The sequence below is a fragment of the Pyrgilauda ruficollis genome, unplaced genomic scaffold, assembly GCF_017590135.1.
Source record: "Pyrgilauda ruficollis isolate IOZ18807 unplaced genomic scaffold, ASM1759013v1 scaffold27, whole genome shotgun sequence".
NCBI lineage: Eukaryota > Metazoa > Chordata > Aves > Passeriformes > Passeridae > Pyrgilauda > Pyrgilauda ruficollis.
Window position 1 is genome coordinate 8,257,851 of NW_024524044.1, and position 21,243 is coordinate 8,279,093.

Genomic DNA, 21,243 nt, shown 5'->3' on the forward strand with positions numbered 1-21,243 from the left:
AACAGGGTGTGCAGGGAAGCTGTGAGTGAATGCCCCATCCCTGGACATGTTCAGGGTGAGGTTGGATGGGGCTTTGAGCAGCCTAGTCTAGTGGAAGGTATCCAGGAGTGCCAGAATGAGATGATCTTTGAGGTCTCTTCCAACCCAAACCTTTCTCTGATTCTATGATTTACATAATTTGCAGTAAATGGCCTTGGTATTACTTGACAATCAGTTATCTTTATGTTGCAGATATAATTTTTTCTGCCTTCTACAATAATCCAGGAAGCTGTAGAAAAACTTTGCCCCTGAGATGTCCTAATTCTGTGCTGTACCTTCAAGTAGACCCATCACAACCACTCTTCCAGATTAGGTACATGGAAACTGCCTGTGAACAGCATGATTTTAAATAAAAATCCATGAGATGTTCAGCACTTAAATTGAATTGTACCAGAACTTACTTTTTTATAACAAGGTATGCTCATGCTAATTCTGAACAGACCTGACTAACATATTTCTAGTTAAACTGGATTAGGTCTGCATGTTGACTTGGATTGAAGGACGCTTTCATAAACCTGACGCTAATCTTGCTGTATCTAGAGGAATTGCTAATGTGATAGCTCTGTGTCTTAGAGAAGGAATGCAGAAAGCTTAATGTTCTCTCTATACTTACTGACTGTGTTTTAAATATGTAAAAATTTGAGGAGTGAACTCCTCACATCTTTTTCCCCAGGCCTCTTGTTTATCTTCTAGATAGTTTAAGAAGAGATAGCATCTCTTTCTGACGTCTAAGAGTTGTATATAAAGAAGATCTAGCTCTTACATTCCTATTGACATCACTGTTTAGAATTTATGAAGGACCAGTTTTTTAACCAATGTTTGCCCTGTAGGAAAATTGTTATTGGTCAAATGTATTCAGCCACAGGGAGAAAGCAGAGGGCAGAAAATATAAACCAAATTGATCTCGTAAAAAGGGTGCAACTGAAATACAAGGTGAAGTTTACCATCCTGAATCAGGACAAGTTAATAATCTTTTGCTGGGTTTTAAACTAGGCCTGCAAAGCAAATAAAAGCTTCTTCTTTCCTGAAGATACAGGGCACTTGGAATGGTTAATAGTGGAAGGGTATGATTTCCTTCAGCTTCAGTTAGTTAGTTAGTTTCCCTTTAATAGATCTGATTATGCTCATTGCAGCTGGAAGTCCAAAATATGCAACATCTCTCTTAAATATATCAAAAGAGCATTCATTTGACCTTCCTTAGTGTGTTGTCACAGTGTGTGTTGAAATTACGTGCTATCTTCGTGGAATCAGTTTGGGACAGATTGGTATAAACTTAAGGTTGGGCCTGTTGAATTGTAGGGCAATAAAAGCAGTAATTTGACCTCTTCTATTTCCAGTCTTGTGTGATTAAGTAGTTTAAAAGCTGTGACAATTTTTTCTGTGCAGTTTTGACACGCATTATCAGCAACTGGAACTTTTCCCTCATGAACTAACACCTCATGTAAACAGTAGTTGTGGTTATGATGTGTGCACATCTCCCATATGGGTATATGTGGGTGACTTTGAGGTTTTCTTTTCCCCCACATATGTAAAATGGCAATGGTTTTGTCTGAAAAGCTTCTACACAGGCAGGAAGTGTCTTTGTGACTACTTTTAAGAAGTTTTTCAAGAGTCAGTAACTCTGCAATCACAAAGCTGGGTTCATGGCTCGGATTATGCATGTGCTGTGTGGTCCAGGTGTTGTCACCTTCTGCCTCCCCAAGCTGTTGAGATGAAAAGCTAAAAGACTTTATTTGCCTTGGCAATCCCAAGTCCTAAGTGGTGGTATGAGTTTATGTATTAGTAGGTTGGATAAAACTCCGGAGAGGTGACGTCTCTGTTTATTAACAGATGACTTCTTCGTTTGACATTTAACTGGGGGAAGATCTGTGAGCATTTCACAGTCCATTGTGCATTTAATTTGTTATTCGGTAGCATTGATGAAAATGCAGGGCAATATTTTGTGGGCTCTTTTTAAAATTTTTTGATTGAGGGGTTGTTCTTTGATTTTGGGTTTTGTTTGGGGTTTTTTGAGATTGTCATCTATAGTTTAGGGTCAGTGGAACTGTCAAGTCTCACAACTGTTTGAACAACTCATTTGGCTATTGCTCATGGGCCAAACAAATTCTGGGACTAAAGCATATCTTACCTTGAACATTCTGAGAAAAAACGAATTCATCTTTAAGAATTTGTTCCCATTTGGTTTTGCTTTTTCAGAATTTCATCTTGTTTCTAACAAGAGCCTTTTATGGTTTTAAATTGCATCTGTTCGTGCCTTTTAAGTTTTCTTGTGGCTGTATTAAAGACTTTTTGTTGCTGATATTTTTTTTTCCTTAAAGATGATCAAGTAAACTGTCAGTTGTCTGGGCAGCTTATCAAAAGGACTGAATCTTTATATCTGATTATACATAATGCTTTTTACCTCCCCCCCCCCCCCCCCCATGCTAATTGCTTTTGTAGCTCTACTTTGCATGTTCTATAATTTTCAACATCACTTTTTGAGCATCAGCCATGGAACTGGGCAGAGTATTTCAGCGTCACTCTTGCCCCATGCTACCCCAATCATTATTTGCATTCACTCTTATATCTTTGAACCCAGGAGCCACCTTAACCCTTCTAATAACAGCAGAAGCTCTCCATGTGATGCTTAGCTGTGAGGCTGTGTTGACCTCATCCCTTTTGCTTTCCTGGCTTCAGAGGTCACAGTTCTCTGATCTGCAAACTTTACCTGCATCCCTTGTTACTAGATATTTATCTGCATTCAGGTATCTTAAGATTGTTTTGGTTGGAATGAGCACAGCTTGACAAGTAATTGTGTTAACTCTATGATTTGCCTTCTTTATTTCTTATGTTACTAAACCATGTAATCTCTTAATTTTACCATAAAGGACTTGCTTATTACCAGGTAGTTAATAATACACTTTGGTAATGTAGAGCATAATCCCAGTAATTTTGAACTGCAAAAGAAGCATTACAGTTGCATTGTGATGTTACTCATGACAGATTTTCTGAGATCTTGAAATTAACTAATTTTTACATATTTGTCCTGTATGTTATGATATCCTGTTTTTAAAATCCCAATGATCTGATATCTGTTGCTTATGTCACATCTTTAAGCCTTCAGTTGCTGAAAAAGCCTTCAATGTGATGCAAAATCAATAGATTTCACCATCCTTACTCTCATAAAGATAAAAATGAGGAACTTTCTGCAATGCCTTGACATGCCAGCTCCAAAATGATTCCTCACTTAGGATGCCCATAGACCCCCTGAGCGAGCTCTTTATGTTTGATTGTGCATATTGCCTAGTCCCGTGTCTTATGTGTTCTCTGAAGCATCTGTTCTGTGTCTCTTCCAGCAGGAGCAAGTGCACATCAAAAGGCATTTCATCCCGGACCCTATTTGCACAGAAGCCTGAGCCCCAAGAAGTCCCTTTCACTAGCAACGCTTGTGCTGCTCAGGTGGGCTAAAAACTCTTTTGGACTGAGGGTTTTGTTTTTACCTCCATTTCTTTTCCAAAGTGTTGTGCTGCTTGCTTGAGAAGGAGGAGTTTCTTGTGTAGAGCACTGCAGTGCAGTTGGCTTGGTGCAGCGAGATGAGAGATGTCTGTGGGATATATGTGCTTTAGGGTTTAGGTTGAAATATTACAGCCTCAAATATAGTGTAATAATCTGGCATGAAAATGCACTTACTTTGTAATTGTCCTGGATGCTGTCTGATTCAACAGTGATTTTTATGCATAGTTTTGTGTGTCCCGGACCTGTGGTGTAATAGGACATTAAGCAACTTGTGGGTGTGAATCATCTCAAAGTTAACTTAGTTATCAAAACGTAGTATCTCAATTGCTCAGAGTAGCGCTTTCCACTTCGCTTTTGCGATGTTTTGCTTGTTGCTACTGTTCAAATTTAAATGCCTATTTACTTTTCCCAGTTGTAGCAATTAGTTATTCTCTTTTAATTTTGATCCTGATGCCTGTAAAATGAGTAAATGTAAACAGCATTCTTGAAACTAAACTCTTCATGCTATTTTCTCCTACTGATAATTTGAAGAGGCAGACTGCGTTTTCTGTTGTCTGTGGCTTAATTAATCTACTTGAATTATACTTGAACAGGAACTCTGATACCAGAAGAGGGTTTAGCAACCTTGGAAGTTAGGAGCTTATGAATGAGGCAGTGCTGAAGAGTTACTTTATGTTATTACTTTGCTTGTTGGTAAAAAAAGATGTTTGTAAACTTGTGGCCAGAAGTGGTTACATACTCACTTCCTTTCCCTCCCCCTTAGAGACTTTTCTATTTTCTCAGACCTTTCACGTTATAACTTGGCATGGATAGACAGGTCTCTGTCCAAAGCTCAGATGCTCCAACACCATGCTAATAATTCAGTGGCATCAGTCAGATGAAACCGGCATACTTACTGGAATACCAGAAGTCTGGGCTGCTTTGTGAGTAGGTTTGATGCCCAGACTACCATCTATGGAAGCCACTGTATGCAGTGGGGTGCTGTAGGTTTCTTGACTGGGGACTTCAGCATGGTGGTTTTGTTGCTGTCTTTAGCAAGCAATTTAATTTCTCTGTGATTTTGTGGTCTGTTTTGTTTTGTTGTGGGGGGGGGGAGGGGTGGGGGTGGGTGTGGGTTTTGTTGTTGGTCTGTTTTTTATGTTTTTCATTGCTTCACTTTGTGGAATTTTGGGAAATCTGTAGAGAAAAGTACAATTTGGTGGTATTTTTGTCAAGTAAAGTAGGGCAAGTAGATGCTGCAGCATTCCTTCTTGACCAGAAAGGATGGGGACCTGCTAATTCTCTTAAATTATCCCATGTTGCTTTCCCAAAAACCCCTATGCAAAAGTAAACCTTGCATCCCCAGATTTCCTGGCTTGAACAAAGCCTCCTACAAAGCACTTTCACATTGTGCTCTCTGTATCCATGCGATGACTTGGCAGGAGGGAGCATTTTTGTTCCAAGTGGGTTAGCAGCGGGCACAGACCATCATTCAATGATATGGAATCTTCAGTGGCAGCTCTGCTGTAAGTAGTTCCTGCCATCAGTGGCCAGCACCTTCTTGGTTGTGCTACCATGCTATTGTGTGGAGATGGGCTGTGGGCTGGACAAGAGTGCTGATCCAGCACTAGACTGTATTTTATGTAGCTGTTATATGGCTTTGAAAAAAAGTATTTAGACGTTTCCCTTCATCTCTGCTGTATTTCACAGCATGGCTGTGCAAACACATGATAATTTTCAATGTTGGACTGAGAAGCTGGAAGGCAATCCCCACACCCTGCCCCATTAAAAAAAAAAAAAAAAAAAAAAAAAAAAAAGAGGATTCAAGACCTGCTTAAAGTAATTTTGTTGCCAAGTTCTTTGTGTTATCAAGCCCCGCCTGTGTCTGTAGCACTCTTCCCTTCCTGCTGGTCCCATCTTGGGTGGCCCTATTAGTCAGGGAAGAGGCTTTTGCAAACAGAGTTAGGGTGTTGAGTTTGTACTTTCAATAGCAGTCATGCTCCTGTGTAGCTGTTCTTTCATTTCAAATAAGATGAGGTGGCTTTAAACTAAATACAACCCTTTTACATAGACCTGGCTAGTGCCCTTATTCTCTCTGGGTGCTCTAAATATTGTGTCCATGTGCACTTTGTGAGGAAGCTTTTTTGGTGTCGGTTTTCTTTCTCAGCTGATGACCTCCAGTGCACTGCTAGCACTCTCCTGAAGCATTAACCATGCACAGAGTCACTTCCTTTTCCCTCTTACCTCAGTTTAAAAGACTTTGCTCTTGAATCTTGTAAATGGGGTGATAATTTCAATGCAAACAGCTTCCAGTCCTTTCTTGCCAACTTTTGCCCACAAGGTATGCAAAGTAAACAGAGCAGTTAGGAAATTAGTTATGTACTTTCCCTCCTAGTGCAAGGCATCCCAGGATGGTTCCTAGCCCTCTAAGTAATGAATAAAGGGAGAGATGGAGAACTGGCATGCCTGAGTTGCATTTTAATGTATGGACCCATTTCACAGATCATTCATATTTTACAAGCTTTAGGAAAACCTTGTAAAATGTTAGGCTTTAAAAAATCTCTACTATTCATATATTGAACATAAAAGTGTTTTATTGCTTGCAGTGGAGAAAGAAAACTGAAATACCTAGGATGGGCTAAAAGAAATACAGAGAATCTTCTTCACTTGTAAAAAAAATAACTTTGAAGCAGACTTTACCTAAATACCTAAAGATTCTTACCTCTGATAGGCTTTTGGAGGGAGCTTAGAAAGATTTTCCAGTGCCACCATGATGTTTATAGGTTTGATTTGGAAACTGAGTCTGGATGCTGTAATGGTGTGTATGTAGCAGTTACAGGGTCCAATACCTATAACAGGATATGCAGATGCCATTTTGGTGTGTTTATTAAAAGGAGACAAGTCTAGGCAACTATTAAAAAATGTGACTTTGAGAAAGTTGACAAATAAATGGTTAATGCTTAATTTATTCAGCTCCATCCTAGGTATTGAACAGTCTTTACTAACTGACCTATAGGAAAATCTGTTAAATGTGAAAATGAGACTTAAGGTTATCAACAGAGAGGCTTAGCTGCAAGGTGATGGTGAGGCTGTAAAGGGGAAAAAACAGTATGAGATCTCCTTCAAATGAGATAGGGTAGGTCCCAAGAGTACAAGGCCTGTGGGAATTCAAATCAACAATCGATTTATAATCCGAGGCCATGGATACAAACACAACTTCAATTTTATGCTCATGCATGTGACAGCACAAGTAGGAAGCTGGAGCCCTCCTGGTCCCAAAAGAAGATCCTATCAATTTTACTCCCTTGGCATGACTCAAAGGACAGTATGATAACAATCCATAGTGGTATTCCTTCACACATTTCTATCCCCTTCATAAAAGTAGCTCTATGCATGGAGTGTGCTCCACTCCTTTTTAGAAACAGGATCTCTGTTTTAAAAAATTATATAAAATTGAATTTATTATATACAATATGTATAATATATTTTATAGTTGCTATCGAGGGTTTTTAAAGGAAAGTATGCTCTGTCTTATGGAAAATTTCCCTTCATGTTTCCCAATTGAAGGTTATGAAATTCTCTGAAGATGGGGTTTTTTTCCATAGAAATTCCTTGAGTTCCATGAATGTTAACTCAAAACACCTGAAAGAATGTAACATATCTGTCTTCTGGAGTATTTCATTTGTACTCGTGCCAAAAGCAGAGCAGCAAACTCAGCTGCAGGGGCCTAGTTTGGCTGAACTTGTAGTCCCTAGAATACATAAGAAGATTTTTTTTTAATATAGATTTAATGCTGAGCTCTTATATTTACTGGAGAGAGAGGAAATATTACAATTTGAGTAAATTTTTAAAGTAATTTATATATATATTAGCCACAGGAAAGGATAATATGTTCCTGGAATAATTTCTTTTTAAATAGCTGCACTTTAATGCAGCATGAACTCAAACATTCCAAACCACACAATTTTTTTGCTCTTTAGTTCAAATAAACCTTACCTCAGTTCACATATATATTTATTTTCCTGAGTGAAATTATGAATATCCTCTTTACAAACCAAAAAGAGAATGTGTTGAATTAGCTTCTGCTTGGTGTAGCCCCTTTAAAGCAGACATTGCTTTGTAAGATTTGATTCTGCATCTGCTTTTTACCTGTGAATCCTTAATGAAGTTAAAGCTGTCCTGGTAATACAATTACAAATGTGATGCAAATTGTAAATGCAAAGCCAGGAGATTGTCAGCCCAGAAACTTTGTGTATGAGCTGCAAACCATCAGAGTAACCTTCTCTTCAGTACATACCCATTCCCATTCTCTGACCATCTTCTGGGAAAGAAAAGGCAGCAGTAACCAATGGGAGAGATTGTAACTTCCTGGCTCTCCTTGGTGCAAAGATTAACAAACCACATAGGAGTCCAGATTTTTTATTTTTTGTCATTGTGTGGCTGTTTGAATGGCTTTCCTCTTGCTCTGTGGGCAGACAGAAGGCATTGTCTTATCTACTTCTCTGTCACAGTTACAATAGCCTTGCTTTTTCTTCAGACTGGGCCTGTTAAGTATAGTGGGGATAGTATAGTTTTCATCTTCTCATCTGGAGAAACCTGGCAACAGACTGCTGAATGATGGGAAGGTTGAGTAATGGGACTAGTCCTTGCAGCAGCTTTATATTATTTGGCTGTTTGAAGAGGGGATTAAAAACTTGGTCATCTAAGTTAGGTATTATCTTAGTGGTGTGAGGCTGCACATGTGAAAGTTTGAGAATGCTGGAATATTTTTCTTGTTCCTAACCTTAGCTGTAAATATCTGTGGCCTACTTAATATTAACCTGTGTACTTCAAAATGAATAGCAGATTACAAGAAAATCAGACTGCTTTCTTCAAGTAAGCTGTTGGGAAACTCAAGACATTCAGAGAAGGTGAATTAACTGAAGGTGTGGAGATGGAATACACCAAACCTCAAGCTACCTGCAGGGCACTCGAGAGAGAAACAAGTACTCTTGAGAAAGAAATTGACTTTCTACTCTGTGAAGATGGAGGAAGCATCATGCTGACTCATCTTCCCACTTGGGAGTTGTTCTTCAATGGAGAGGTCTATCGTTAGATCTTTTTCAGGAAATGAGGTGGCTGTCATTTATCAGGAGAAGAAAGTGAAAGATGGATCTGTTACTTACATGCCCAGGATCAGAACTGCAGAATTTTTTCCCCAGGCCTGCATATCCAGGAGTAAAAATTGTGTGTCCAAACAACTTTGTTCAGAGACCCTCCAGTGTCTCCTTCTGCAAAGTGACCCTCAAATGGTGTTTTGGATCTATTTTGTGCGTAAATTGTATAAATTCAACTAACGAGATCACACAGATGTTATACAGAGTGCATTTTTATGCAACAAAATTGAATTGTGAATCTGTACTACTGGGTCCAGTTAAATTAAGTATTACCACATCAGTCATGAGCAGAGATGTGAAGGAAATCCTTTGCTAGCATTCCTAGGGAATGCTGCAAATGCTTCACTGTTCTTGGAGTGCAAAATCATTTCTCCCTCCTAAAGAGCATCCAAATGCTTTTAATATTGACCTGGAGATTAAAAAAGCTCCAACAACAAAGTGTACAGCTAGCATTCTATTACTGTATTGAATAGCTATTAATATGGCTGCTGTGGGAGATGGGGCAGGAAGGGAAGCATGGCTGCCTATAGCTGCAAGCATAACAGCTTCTCAAGTTTTAAAATGCTCCTTCTGCCTCCTCACACGTGCATGCTACCTGCCATCCTATGTTTGTATTTGGTATGTTGATTTGGGGAAAGATTGGATTTGACACTACAGCACAGCTTGAGGAACCAGCTGTACAGAATATTAATATCTGATCTTATTTCATTAATATCAATTTCAGGCCTGCATTCCAGAGAGGGTTAATATTAAGCTGGTTTTAATCACAGCAATATTTTCCAGATTCCTAGACAAAATGCACCAGCTGGTTTGCACTAAATTTTACCGTGCAGGAGACAAGAAGCAGGCTTTCTCACAGAAAGGGAACGTGGCAGTGTAAGTCCTGGGAGCATGGGGAGGTTTCAAGCACTGGGCAGGATGTCTTGCTTTCACAGTGAGGTCTGGCAAGAGCAACACTGAAAACCAGAGGGGCACCTAGTCTTGGCTGTGCTCTCACCTTGGTTTCTGATGTTGCTGCTCACCTCAGGCTCTTTGCTCTGATCCCACCTTGTCTCTCTTTATGACTTGTGTTTCTCTCTCATGACGAGTGACAAGCTTTCAGGAAAGCTGTGTTTCTGGGCTGGCTTGTGGCTGTCCACTCCACTCCCTGCATCCCACCTAAAGCAGAAGTGGTTGTACAACCACTTGCTGGAAGTTGGAGGAAGCATTGCAATGCCTGATCTCCTGTGAAACCACTAAATGAGGTCATTAGACATTAATTTTTTTTTTTTAAACAATTCAGATATGCAGCCTTGGAAGAAGTGAATGAACCATAGCTTCCTTTTTTCCTCCACTTTTTTCTACCACATAAAATAGCATAATTAAATAGCAGCTATATTGTTTTACAAATGCCTCTATGCGTGAAATTGGTGTGTTTCCCAAAAAAGCCCTAAAACTGAAAGACTCTGCAGTGTTTGTTACAGTGAGTTAGGCCTGTGACATTCTATCCTCTGAGAAATATTTCTGCATAGAATCTAGTTATCCAGTTCATCAACATGCATAATTTCTTCCACTACTCCTAGCTTTGAGTCGAGATTGGATTTTGTGAAGATGTCTGCAGAGGAGTTTTATGTATGGAGCTGTATGAAAAGAAAAGGTTAAAAATTGTGGTTGCAGCAGCCGTGAAAAGCTATAGCATAAATGTTCACTGCTTTAAAATATGAAAAAACCCGGTGTCTTTTATATATCAAAGGGATTAGTATTAATCCAGCACTTGTGATTTTCTTAAATCATGTTATTTGCATAATAATACTCACCACCTGCTATATCTTCAAAGCGCTTTTCAGACATTAACTAATTGATCTTTGTAACACCCCTGTGATGTAAAGACCTGTTATTATCCCCAGTCTGCAGATGTGGAAAGCAAGACCCAGAGTAGTTGAAGGAACTTGTTGGGCACAGGGCTGAGGCAGTGACATCGAGGGTGCCATGTCTCTATTGTCCTGTCTTCTGGCAATTCCCACTTGCAGCACTTCCAGGGGCAGCTACAATTTCTTCTTGACTGCCTTCAGGAGCAAAAAAGAAACCGATTTATATTTTTGTGTGTTTGGAGGGATATTGTTGGAGGATGTTTGTTTGTTTTGATTTTGAGGGTCTTCTGCTAAATGATGTTGCTTTTGTTTTTACTTGCCCTGTAGTCGAGACAGATAAGACAAAAAAGCTTCCTATGTCTTCTTATTGTCTGTGTGCACCACAGTGAACATTGAGAGCATTTGAGCACTTTTTTCTTTGTTCAGGACTCAGTATGGTCTTCTTGAAACACAAGAAGCTCCATCTCAGTATGAGAAAGAAGAATGTAAAGAACTTTACACTGAGGGTGGCAGAGCACTGGAACAGGCTGGCCAGGGAGGCTGTGGATTCTCCCTCTCAGGAGACATTCAAACCCACCTGGACGTGTTTGTGTGTAACCTGCCTTAGCAGGGATTGGACTGGATGACCTCCAGAGGTCCCTTCCAACCCTAACAATTCTGTGATTCTCTGATTCCTGTTAGTAGTTTTTTGGTCAAACTTGCCCCTGCTTGTCAGAGTAAGAAATTATTAAAATGAAAAGTGACAGGGTGAGTTGCTTATTGTTATACAATTTAAATACCTGTTTCCATCCTGTGCTGGCAGTGAGCAGCCATTCCCAGGTGCCTGCCAGAAGAGCAGCTGGTGTCTGTGATCGAGGGCTGCTCCAGCAGTGGAAGGCTGGGGTGGTGCTGCCACCAAGGCAGCATGTTCCCAACATCATGGCAGCATGTTCCCAACGTCTGCCTCACGGTGTTCCTTCACCCTGGGTCTGCATTGTTCCAGCCCTCTGTTGTGTGGGTGACATGCAGGTGATGTGTAGGTTCCCCCAATCTCTACCACTGCTTTCTTTGGAGCAGAGCTTAGTAAAGTGCCAGGTGGGCCTTGGTAAGTGTTGTGTACCTGAGCAAAAGTGAGGCAGAAATGGAGGACAGACAGGTGTCACACATCTCAGTCAAAGAAGAGATATTAAAAGCTCTTTCATGGGTAATAATCTGCCTTTAAAATGGGGTATTAAAAAATATATTACAGTCCCTTTAATCTGGCAGCATCACTTCAATACTTAGTGCAAGGGCTTAACATTAAAGTGAATGTATTTGTTTTTACAGATGTTTCAATGGCATTATCTCCAAGCAGGAAAGTAAATCTTGTTGATGGGGCACTTTGGAGCCCATCAGTGCAGTTTCAGACCAAACCTCAGGGAAAGCATGTGCCATGCCAGCTTCCAGGAGATGATTTCAGCTAACCTGTGATTTCCCAAGTGCAGTATCTATGCCTTCACAAGGGCTGTAGTGACAAAGGAGCAGATTTACTTCAACGAGTTAAGGACATGGCTATATGTACTTGCTTTAGTTACTTGGCCAAACAGGGGGCCAGGGGAGGTGAGGAGGTGGAGCACAAGTCACTCTGAATTCTATTGTACTCCAGCTGGGACAGATGGGCTGTAATTTCTCTTTAGGAGACAAATTACAGTGTTTACACAAATTACCTTTGCATGCTTGTGGATTTTGGCTTCTCTTCACTCCCCAGAACACCATTTCCATACACCTCTGTTGATTCAGGACAGAAAGGGGTCCAGCTTCAGGTGACAGTATTGCTTGCCTCATGAAGTGCTCCCTCTATGAGTTGTGTCATTTTTAGGTGAAAGGGGTGAAACTGGTGAGTTCTTTGTGAAACACTGATCCTAGAGGGAAGGGCAGCTTCGGAGAGGGAGGAGAGTGGGCAAAGCTCAGGTCAAGCTTCAGGTGAAGCTTGGAGGCAGCTGAAGCACTCCAGTGATGATTATTGTGCTAGTCATGGAGAGAAGTTGGATAAAAGGTGGATCATTTAGCAGGGCTGGAAGCATGGGGCAGGGCACAGAGGGTGATACGAGCTGTTTGGGGCCTGGGGTGAATTCAGCTTGTGGGAGGCATTGTGTCAAGCCAGTGTGCTCCTCTGGCAGCCTTGCCCTGCTTGGGAGAAGAGTTTGGCTGTGGTGTGCTCCCAGCAGCTGCAGTGGTGCCACACTGCCTCCTTCCCTGACAGAGGACAGCGCAGGCCTCACTCCAGTGGGAGCCAGCAGCACAAAAGTCTCAAAGGGAAGTTGCCATGGTCACAACTGTATCAGATGTTTTTATTTTTTGTTGCCAAGAGCAGCAACTTGTCCAGTGACCTTTCATTTGGCTCTTGTGCTTGGGCAGTGTTGCTGGGGCTGGTGGCAAAGAAGAGGTTGAGCTTCCCTTGATCTTGCTTGGCAAGTACTTTTTGGCCATGGGATCATGTCAGAATTCAACATGAACAGTGATGCCCTGGCTTCTGAAACATCAAATGGAGGTACGCCCTCTGTCTCCTGAATATGTGTCGGTTTACGTCTGAGACTGCTGGAAGGTGATGGTTTGTGGTACTGCTAATGGTAGATGTACCAAAAGGAGTTGTAGAACACTTCTTATTGTAACATACTTCTTGTAATCAGGGCAAAAAAGTTTTTTAACCCAAACCTATCATGTTTCTCTCCCTCTCTCCCTTAAAGTAACCAGAGGAATAAAAATATTGTTGGCACTCAAGCTTATGTTTCAGACTTGGGATTTGTTTTTTTAAGCTTGATGTTTATGAAGGATGCAGGGCTCTCTGCAGCAGTGAATGACATCCTACTTAGGTCCAGCTGAAGTTTCTCTGTAGAATCCCATCAGAGGGCCTCAATTCTGGACTGCAGACAACATCAAATGCAATTTATTCTTGGCCCTTGGATCAGCCAATTGGTTTTTTTAATTTTTTTTATTCTGAATACCTACTCACTTTTGGGACTGAGCTGATAGCTTCCTAGGAAACTTGGGCAGCTATCAAATAATGGTTAGTTTTGATCTCTTTTCTTGTGGACTCTTCTGTAATATCAGCCCATGGGAGATGTCTCAGCAAATTCAGTTTATTTAAAAGAACATTTAAAATAATGGAAAATAGATTTGAGGAAGGATTTGAAGAAGCCATATGCAGACAGAATCCATGCTCTGTCATAAGGCAGAGAATCAGCTGTAGTTAAGACATTCATTGAAGCTCCTCATCTAAAGGAAAAGACTTTGTAGCTGTCATTCCTCTGCTCAACTGTTATTACTGTGAAGTTTTTCCTGATGTTTATCCTGGAACTCCTGGATGCTGTTTAGGTCTCTTGTCTTTAATAGACATGGTGAACAGTTCATTCCCTTCCTCTGTGACTAATTTCTCCCTAGCTGAATACTCAGTAAAAGCTATATCATTTGCCAATAAGTCTTGGGTCCTTGAAACAGCAAAAAAAGCAAGCTTTTAAACTGGTTAGTTTTTTTCTTAAGAAATAACACTGTTTTGGCAACTTATACAGCCTTGAACTTGTTTGTGAGCTGACTATAGACTCTGTAACTGGATAGGTTTGTTTAGTAAACTTTTTAAAACCTCTCACCTTTTAAAATCCAATTGTTTCCAGACTGGGGTTATAAATGGGGTTCTGTGCCTCTTGTTTAATTTTGCTGTGAACAGAACAGCTAGTGTCTTCATTCAAGGGCCTGCCTTGCTTTGTACCGGCTGATTTACAATACAATGTGTAAATGTAGTAGCAGTCTGGAACAAAGGAGAGCCTGTTTATCCAAACAAATTTGAGGGTGAGGGTGAAGAGGTAAATTGCAGCCTGTTCACTGAACTGCAGCTTGAAAGCAGAACGAAATGCAGGGGAAGTGTGACAGGCAAATGACTGGGGGGGGGCGGGGGCAGACTTGGCCCAGCATCCCTATAATTTTAGGGTAGTGCTGACCCAAGGAGCCCAGGCGAGCTGTTGGGGTGCCCAGGTGCTTCCTGGTCCTTTGGAGGAGCTTTACTGGCAATTAAAGACTTTTTGTAGATGGTTTTTGTGCTTTGCTCAGAGCAGTTCTGTAGTCAGTTGTGCGGAATCCAATGTAACCTCTTGGCAGGTGTTGCTGTGGTCCTCCAGTCTGCTGTGCCTTAGCTGATTGCTTCTACTTGTCCTGAACTGAAGCCAGCAAACACATTTCTTGGATTTAAGTATTCTGGGTATTTTAGCCTTATTGTTAAGCTTGAGTATTTCAGCTATAAGCTAAGTCTATTAGCAAAGAGATTAAATTGTGAAGAAGTTATATTTCCTTGTCCAGACATGAAAAATAAATTGTTAGAAATAGGCTTCCATCCAAGGCATGATCACTCCTGCAAAACAAATTGGACAGAAATACTGTGGTGCTTTTCTGTGCCTTGCATGCTCGCTCTTTGCGCTTCCTGTAAATGAGTTTGCTACCTAATTATGAAACAGGTTAAGGAGGATCGCCTACTGAAACTGTATTGATAGTGCTTCCTAAGGCTGCAATGGAGGCCTGGTTTGCTGAAAACCTATTTTTTATTCTACTGCTATCATGTAGCATCTTGAAAGGGTGATTTGCAGAGCAAGGAAGGCTGGGACCTGCGTAAGGTGAGCTCTTCTTTAGTGCAGCTCATCAGCTTCTTGGCTCAGTCGCATCCTGCGTGCTGTGTAGTATTTACTGTTGTACCAAGAAACATGAAGTTCCATCTGTCCTTTGTTTTCCTGCCCATTAAGTACAAAATTCATTTTGGTTTAGCAGAGCTTTCCTCTAAACTTTTCCTGAGTTATAAATTAAGGCTTTTCTGAAATCTTCAGCCTTGCCTGTGGGAAGAACACTTTAATTTGGTTTAACAGTAGATGAGTAATCTAGCTACAGATAGTGATTTTTCAGTTCAGCTGCAGTCAGCTTCTTGCTCCAACTGTTCCACTAAAATTTCAGAGGTGGCAATCAATTCCCAGCCAGCCTTGTTTATCCTTCCCTTGACTTTTCTTGTTCTTTTCTTAGTCTATGACACTGAAAAGTACCATCTTATAAAGCATGTGTGCTGTATTCCTGTTAATGGTTTTCAACACAATTTTGTTAAGTCAGGTTGCTGAACTGTTTTTGCTCTGTTCGGTCATCGCCTAGAATTTTAGCACAGATACTCAAATATTTCATGCTTGCCACTTCAAAACAGATGAACAGTATCTCTTCAGGAATATATTTCAACTTCTCATATCTGTTTTGGTTCTTTCCACTATAAAGTGGAATTAGGTTAGCATCAGTTAAACTAGTTTATCTTGTTCTCTGTATACATAAATATGAAGCCAGGCTGAAAGCTCTCATTTGGCATGCAGGTCCATTTTATAGGCGTCCAGACTTGGAGCACATCCTTTCAACATCAGCAAGATCTGTTCTTTGGGTGTGTGAATGGACGGGCCAGAGAAATGGGCCTGCAAGCGCAGGGGTAGGTGTGCCGAGGCCAGCAGGGAAGCTCCTGTTTTGGGTCATGGAGCACTTCTCAGGGCATTTGGGTGATAGAAGAGGGATACCCTGATGGTGTGGAAGCTGCTGCCCCAAAGGTAATGGCAGGTCAGCAGATGGAATGCACTGCTCTTGAGATGCTTGTTTTTGTTCCTCTAATTAGTATGTAAGGTTAATTTCCTCTTGAGTATGTGAAAGAGGAAGGCTCAGTCTTCAGGGACTAAAGCTGCCTGGAGGAGTGGGGGGGTTGTTTTGTTTTGTTTTAAGTAACTAAGTGTGGTATGCACTGTTCCTTGATGGAAGGACAGAAACTTCATAGGTCTTGTTTTAAAAGCTATGGGTTATGGGTCAGCCCGTAAATGTTATTAATTTCATGTGGAGTGGCTAAACTTCCTGCTGACTTAGGTAATGTACCCACTGAGCTTGGATAAAAGGTTAGAGATGGCAATTATGGAAAAATCTTTTTCCATTAAGCTTTTGTAAGCTCAACCAAGCCACTGTCAATAATTACACTTTTTTTCCCTGCTATTGTGGACTGACTCTAATCCAGACTTTGTTTATTTAATTTTTTTATTGCTTGAATGTGCACACTCAAGATACATGGAGAATATCAAGCAACATTGAGTACACACTGAGCAAATGCATTTGCTGGGATGTACCTGGTGTGTCAAGCAGTGAATAGATTTACAGTGTGTTTGTAAGTGGTCATAATTGGGCTGTAAAAGTGCATGGTCTTACACTTTTAATTCTCTGTCTCTTAAGTTGAACAAGACACCTTCCAGAGTGGCATTGGGCTGGAGGAGGGGGTACCAGGAGGGCTAGAAATAGCAGCTGTTTGTTTATGCCAGAATTTTTATTCTCTCTCTTCCTTCTCCCTTTCCTAGGGATAGTCTTATGTATTCCACCCACTCTCATTCCCTTCTGGTGAATGTGTGTGGATGTGCTCCAGGACCATATGTGCTCGTTGAGATATACTTCAAAGGAAATTCTAGACTGCCTAGAGAAGCTGTTTGAGTTTAGATGAGGCCTGAATTTGCCAACTGCTGCAGCATTTCTTTTGAAGAACCACATGGCAGTGCTGCTGTTTCTTTCCTTCAGCACCTTTACACACTGATGAACACCCTTAGCCCCCAAAGCAAGTGAGCTGCTGATAGGTGTGCTCTGTGTGAACTGAAGCAAGCTGAATTTCACTTCAAGGCATCAGCTCAGCTGGGCTTTTTGGTGGCTAGTTGACATGCTTTAGATTTCACGGTGTATTTGCCCAGCAGTGAAGATAATACGAGGTTGTTTCCTTTTCCTCCTCCATGCACAATGATTTCTTCAAAGAAGATTTTACCAGGTGGTTTTCTGGAAAGGTGAGAACTTGCCCCAGCTGATTCAGGGACACTGTCTTACCAAGCCATTATTTCTAGGTATTTAGGATTCTGGCTGCAGACCAAAAGGACCTTGTCTGTGTCTGCTCTGCTGTGGCTATTCTTGGTTAGATGCCTACTTTCTGTTTGACAAACCTCTGCAGATTCTTGATGGCTTCCATATGAATGGTGTGTTATTAAACTGAATATGCTAAACATACTCCTTGTTGGGGAATGCAGGGCATCTGGTGCAGATTTTGGCATCCTTTTCCATCCAAAAAACAGAATTGCACAATAGCTGCTCCATTCCAGCAGCAGCTTTTGAACCTGGACAGTATTGAAGTTAAATGTTTGCCAGGAGTTGTCCATTACATTTTGCAATATGAAACATGGGCCTTTCATATGAAAAGCATTTATTTTATATGAAGGCATTTATTTGAAAAAATCAATTTTTATGGGTATTTGGTCCACTACTCTTGAGGAATGATTGACTGGCACATGTGTCAGTGGACTTCTATAACATCTTTCACTCTTTATGTGTTCTAATTCATGGTGCAGATCTTCATTAATTTGTTTCTGTAAGCACCAGTTTCATATCTCAGACAGGGTGATCCTGTTTGTAGCTAGCTGGAGGTAAGGGAAGGAAAATAGTTTGATTTTTCACAGGTGTTGCCATGCAGTCATGCTTCCCTTCCCCAGACTTCACTCTTTGGTCAGCCATGAAATGCAGAATGTGAGGGTGTGTATAGAAACTGTCAGCTAAAAAAAATACCCTCTGAATGTAGGGAATTGGTTGTATTAGGGATGAGCAGTCTTGCTTGCTCGCACCCTAAGCCAGCAGCATGAAATTGCTTTTAGATACTTGAAAACAGCAAAAGAAAATTGCTTCTCCCCCCCACCCTGCCTTTGGAAGAGCATGTTCTTGTTAGCTGGGCTGCTTGTAAAGGTGCAACTCTCTTTGTTATCCCTGAGATGGTCTGTTGGTGTGCTGGGAGGGCTTCTCGCCTCCCCAACCACGTATTTGTTTCCCTGTTATTCACAACTGGTGGACTGTTTGTGTTCACAGGATTATTTGTTTACAAATGATATCGTTTCTCCCGAGACTACATCTTCTGATGATGATCAATGGCTCAGTTACTTTTAATAAAGCTGAGGCAGTCAGACACAGGAATTCTTTTGAAGTTGTTGAGGCCTCATCTGAGTCATATAATACCTTAAATGAAAACAGAGCAAATAGGAAATGTAGAAACGAATGACAGGTGTTGGCAGGAGGGATGTTTAGGAAGTTTACAGCTTTCACATCTTTCTTTTCTGCTCAGGGCGGATGATTGTTCTGCCTTTAGGCACAGACAAGCCGCAAATGAGAAGATGGTGGAGGAAAATGGGTAGCAGTGGCATGGTGGGAGGTGTGTGATGGATCTGACTGAACAGATCTTTCTTCAGCACAGACAAAGCTCCTTGTTCTGGTGGATCAGGTTCAGCATTTAGTGCTGATGCCCTTGGCCCCAGGAAGGTGGTCACTGGGTAGAGCTGGCTGGAGGCCAGGACTCAGCAGCTCAATTTCTGACAAGGAAAATTTTCTCCTAGGACCTCCAGCAATGATTAGTTCCGAGATGCTCTGGCAGGCACTGAGTGGTTTTGGGACATGTTTGGAAGCTGATTCAGTAGTCTATAAGAGATATTTTCATATGTTCCAGTTGTCCCCAGCCTTCCTACCTGGGAACATCCATAGGACTATTTAAGCCATTTGCCAATTCAGACTGCACTTAGGCTTTAGCCAAATTGCAAAGCAGTGGTGCTTTTCTGCAGATTTGGTTAAAGGGCATCTTTGAATACTACATTTAACCTTTTCTTTCATAGGAATGGATACATATGGGTAAATGCCGAGCGAGGACTTCTCTGTTGTTCACCTTTCTAATATTATGGAACTTAAAGACATTTATGGCCTTTAAAACTCCTCTAGATAGTGTGTTGTGCTGATAGTTTTTGTAACCCTGGACATTTGCTACTGTGCTGAAGAAGGTCCAGACTCTTCTTTCCCCTTTCACCTTCCTATCCCACCAGCCTCCAAGCTTTCTGAACCAGCACATACTGTTACCTCTTAAGCTCTCTCACTTCTCTGCTGTGCTGCTGCATGGATGAACAGTTGACGGGTGATGCTCTCCAGGCACGGCTGAGGCAGACTGCTTATTGTTTTGCCACTAACTGGGTGTCATTTCCCATGGCACCCAGTATCTGACCATGGTCTGAGAGCCACTGCTCTAGTCCTGCAGGGCTTTCTTGCTCCTACACAATTACTGAAGGGCACTGCTGATTTTCGATCTTCAAGGAGAGGTCTAACTGTGTGTGGGTACCCTAGTTTAGGTATTGGCTCATACTAACCACCACTAATAGTAACTTTTGGGGACAGATTGGTGTGGCCTTTATTTCCTGAGATCACATTATCACAAAATGCTTGAGAATTGGAAGGCGCCTCTGGAGGTCATCTGGTCCAACATTCCTGCTCGAGTAGCTCCTCCTAAAGTCAGCCATTTTAAATATCTCCAAGAATTTACACTCTACATCTGGGCAACCTGGGCCAGTGTTTGGTCATCATCACAGTGAAAAAGTGTCTCCTGATGTTCAGAAGGAATCTCCTATGTTTCATTTTGTGTCCCTTGCCTCTGGTGCTGTCACTGGCACTACTGTAAAGCAGCAGGCTCCATGCTCTTTGCACTCTCTCTTCAGCTATTTATATATATTGACAAGATCCCCCACAAGCTTTCTCTCCTCCAGACTGAACAGTCACTGCTTTGTCAGGTTTTCTTCACAGGAGAGGTGCTCCAGTCCCTCAATTGTATTTGTGGCTCTTAGTTGAACCCTCTCCAGTATACTGATGTCTCTCTTGTACTCAGCCCAGAACTGGACATACTACTCCAGGTGTGGCCTCACCTCCTCAGCCTACTGGTACCACTTCATCTGATGCAGCCCAAGACACTGTAGGCTTTCTTTGCATGTCTGTCACTCATGCTGAACCCGGTACACCTGGACCCCCAGCTCATTTTCTGCCAGACTGCCTGTGTGAGCAAGATGCAGAGACACAGGGAGATGGGGCAGTGTTTGCAAGGGATTTTGCTTGACAGGTGAGGAGGAGAGCTTTTAGAGGGAGATGTATGTTTGTCTTGTAGGTTAATGCCAATTTGTACAATTTTATCACTAGTCTTGAAAATAGTTTATCACCAGCTTAAATCCCCAGATTCAAATGACTGAGGGAATGTAAGCATTTTCTTAACAAAATATTAATCTCTCTGTTCCGGGTATTAACTTAAGAAGGAAGAGCAATTTAAATCTAAATGCTTAAAAATGAAAGGTAAATAAAAATTTGCCTTATTTGCCACCAGTGGACCTGAGATCATGGATATGGCCAGGACCCAGATGGCTTTGCAGCCTGCACACCCAGGTGTCTGGGTGGCTCAGGTACTGCGGGACTGCAGGCACCCCACGATAAAGGCTTGCTGCTGGCTGTGCATATGCCAACATGTGTCGTGCTAGTTGGGCTACCTCCAAGAGACTTTAATATGCTTGTAGTCATCCTTTGTCTGCAAAAGTAGCTTTCAGACTGAGTGTTGTTCCCCTTTCTTTATGGGCAGGGGTGGAGTTCGGTGGTTTCCATCCTGCCCCCTGTTCCTTGTGCCTCTTTCTCATTCTCTGCAGCTGGTGGGAACTGCTTCCTCCCCAGCTGATTCAGCTTCTGGAAGGGCTGTGCTTTGTGCCAGACCTGTGAGATGTTTTGATTTGGGGGTGATTTGTTTGGGCTTTTTTAAAGAACACAGTGCTCTTTTAGAGGTTTTATTTTTAAACTCTATGTATGAACGTGTACCCAACTTGCCTGTGGTTAGGTAAGCAGCTGAATTAGCA

The 21,243-nt window shown here is 41.5% G+C and overlaps 1 protein-coding gene across 1 annotated transcript in view; it reads left to right on the plus strand.

The window, feature by feature from the left end:
- The first annotated feature begins 3,420 nt into the window (after nt 1-3,420).
- PLXNB2 (plexin B2) overlaps nt 3,421-21,243 on the plus strand; it is a 241,864-nt gene continuing 224,041 nt past the window's right edge. The window contains exon 1 of the mRNA XM_041471550.1: nt 3,421-3,477. The gene's annotated coding sequence lies outside the window, so the exon portion shown is untranslated. The remainder of the gene's footprint in view (nt 3,478-21,243) is intronic.